Source organism: Eriocheir sinensis, chromosome 7 (assembly GCF_024679095.1).
Source record: "Eriocheir sinensis breed Jianghai 21 chromosome 7, ASM2467909v1, whole genome shotgun sequence".
Taxonomy (NCBI): Eukaryota; Metazoa; Arthropoda; class Malacostraca; order Decapoda; family Varunidae; genus Eriocheir; species Eriocheir sinensis.
Window position 1 is genome coordinate 16,081,097 of NC_066515.1, and position 3,204 is coordinate 16,084,300.

The window sequence follows — 3,204 nt, forward strand, 5'->3', positions numbered from 1 at the left end:
TATTTATCCATTTTCATTCATATTTTTCATGTTATTAGATTCTACAATTTATGACGCAATCGTAGACACTAGGATTTTTTTATGCTTTTTGTTACTTAGCCTCGTATTTATAAATCTACGCATTTTCATTCATATTTTTCACTCTCGTTTGGTTGTGCAAGTTATGACGCAATCGCAGACACACATACACACACACACGCTTTAGAAATCTCGTATTTTTTTATTATCATTCATTCATTCATGTTATTCTTTTCACTCAACCTCGGCATGTTGGCGGGTTGTACAAGCATGTGACGTCATCGCAGACACACACTAACACAACATTTCCTATAATTTTCTCTTCTTTTCCTCTTAGCTTTGATTCGCTTTACGGACTCTAATTCATTTATCTCTTCTCTTTATTCTTTCCTCCTTAATTACTTAACATCACTCCTCTTCTTCTTACATATTCTTTCCCTCTTTTAACCCACATCACTTTTTTTTTCTTTTCTTCTTAGCTTTGACCTTCTCCACAGACCTTCATTAGGCTATTTTCTATCCCTTTCTCTTCTCCTTTTTCTTCTTAGCCTAATTTCTTTTCACAGACCCTAATTCATTTCTCATTCGCCCTTTTCTTTCCTTCAGGTCCCTCTCCTTTTCTTATTTTCTTCTCTTATTCTTTCCTTTTCTTTTTCTTAACTCATATCAAACTCCTTTTCTTCTTTCCTTTATTACTCTCTTCATTTTTTTCCTTCTTAACTCATATCACTCCTTTTCTTCTTCTCTTCTCCTTATTCTTTACTTCTGCTTTAACTCTTTCCACAGATCTTATATATTTATTCTCTAAAACCCTTCTCTTCTTCTTCCTTCCTTCTTTCATCTACTCTTCTAATGTGTTATCTTAATAATAATAATAAAAAAAATGATAAAAAAATACAATCCCATCGAAACTTCCTTATTTTTATGGATTTTTCTTTTTATTCTCTCAATCCGTGGTAGTAGTAGTAGTAGTAGTCAGTTAATCTCCCAGTGGCGTATAAACAAACAGAAATGAAAGAAAAGTATGCAAAATAAAAATAAATAAAAAAACGTTCTAACTACACTCTATAACTTGCAAAATAATGATGATATAAAAAAAACTCATTATCAGTATACCTTCTATTATTTGGTATTTTGATAAGGAAGGACGAGGAGGAGGAGGAGGAAGAGGAGGAGGAGGAGGAAGAGAGGAGCCGCTTACCACCCACTGACCCCAACCCATGAGATTCTGCGCTTGCCTTCTGCTTGCTCTCGCTTGCACCGGTCTTGGCTTTCTACGTTTCAACCTTTATCTGCTGTTTCATCGTCTATTTTCTTGGTTTTCTTACTTTTTTCTCATTCTGTGTTCCTTTAGCTGATTAATTTATATACTGGTTGTTTTCTTTGGGGGTACAGCTATAAAAACCTGTTGAATTTTAAGGGTTATTTTGGATGCTGTTAATTACATATATGTTTTATTTCTATTTATTTTTATAGTTGATTTTGTACGACTTTTTAAGGCCTAATATTATGTCCTTTTTATCCCTCTCTTGATCGTGTTTTTTTTTTGCTTGATCTGTAATAATAATAATAATAATAATAATAATAATAATAATAATAATAATAATAATAATAATAATAATAATAATAATGAAAATAATCGATTCCTTTCTTTTTCTTCTGTTTTTCTTTCTTTTCCATTCATTCCTTCATCTTTCAACTCTCCTCTTTCTCCTGCACTTCCTTCCCGCCTTCATATTCCCATCAACACACCTATCATCACATCAACCTATCATCATCACCACCACCAACAACACCAACATTAATAAATAAATACTTACATCAACGTCCGTCACTGTTAGTTACATCACACACACACGCACGCACACGTAAATAATGACAGCCTTACTTACCTCCAATAACAGTAGTAGTAGTAGTAGTAGTAGTAGTAGTAGTAGTAGTACCACCCAACAATAACAATAATATCAATAACAAACTAGAACACTCCTTTAAAATCCATATGACGCAATCTTCTATTAGTGTATATCTCCCAGTCGATGTGTCGAGTCTTCCAGCACGCGTGGGAGAATGGAGTGTAAGGGAGAGGAAGAGAGAGGGAGAGGGAGAGGACACACAGGGAGGGGAGAGACACCACCTCGCTATTGTGTGTCCTCTTGCTCACTCCCACGACCTTACTGGGTCAGAAAGAGGACGAGAGGGAAGGTGGAAGGGTTAGCGCAGACGCGGCAACTCGGCTCCCGGCGGATGAAGAGGAGGAGGAAGGAGAGAGATGTGTGTAGGAGTATCGTAACAGAGAGAGCGAAAGCGAGGATGGATAATGGAAGAAGAGGAAGAGGAGGAGAGGAGAGAGATGGTGTGTAGGAGGAGAGAGCGGCGAGGAGGAGGAGGAGGAGGAAAAGAGATCGTGACAGAGAGAGAACGGAAGAACAGAGAGGAAAGAGGAGGAAGGAAGAGATATGAGTAGAAGTATCGTGGAGGCGAGAAAGAGAGGATGGCGAAGGGAAGAGGAGGAGGAGGAGGAGGAGGAAAGAAGAGATGTGATCTAGTCGTAGTATTGTGTTAAAGAGAGAGAAATGCGTGGGAGGTTCTGACGGTTGTGGAGGTGGTGTGGGTGGTGGTGACGTGGGTGGGTGGTGGTGACGTGGGTGGGTAGTGATGGTGTAGGTGGTGGTGGTGGTGGTGATGAAAGGTGTTGACAAGAGCGCGTATAGGTGAGGACTGAATAACATAAGAAAGGAAAGTGACACAGAAAATTCAAGTAGTGGCAGTAATCTAATTAGTGAAGTGTGTGTGTGTGTGTGTGTGTGTGTGTGTGTGTGTGTGTGTGTGAGTTTACTGCCATTGATGAATATAACAGAAAGAAATACAAATGATGATAAACTCATAGATATCAGAGGAAATAACAGTAATATATAAACTAAAAAAGAAAAAAAAAAAATGGATCCGGTAAATGCGAAACAGACTCTACAAGGCACTCACCCCCCAAAAAAATACAATCACCACAATATTAGAAAATTACTGGGAGATGCCACAGTAATATTTTAACTCACGGGAATGTAGCAACCAGAATAACAGAAAACTTCTAATACCTTTAAAATATGCCAAGAACAACACTATCCGGCTATGCATCAAACTATACACTATCAGGATATTCACAGAAGTACTGAGGGTTAAGATCGAAGATTA

At 37.7% G+C, this 3,204-nt stretch overlaps 1 protein-coding gene across 1 annotated transcript in view; it reads right to left on the bottom strand.

Annotated features, from left to right (window-relative positions):
* The window catches only part of LOC126995306 (uncharacterized), a gene marked incomplete at its 3' end in the record, with an annotated part of 29,700 nt that extends 27,499 nt beyond the window's left edge, over window positions 1-2,201 (bottom strand). Inside the window, exon 1 of the mRNA XM_050854794.1 lies at window positions 1,911-2,201. The remainder of the gene's footprint in view (window positions 1-1,910) is intronic.
* Window positions 2,202-3,204: the final 1,003 nt, after the last annotated feature.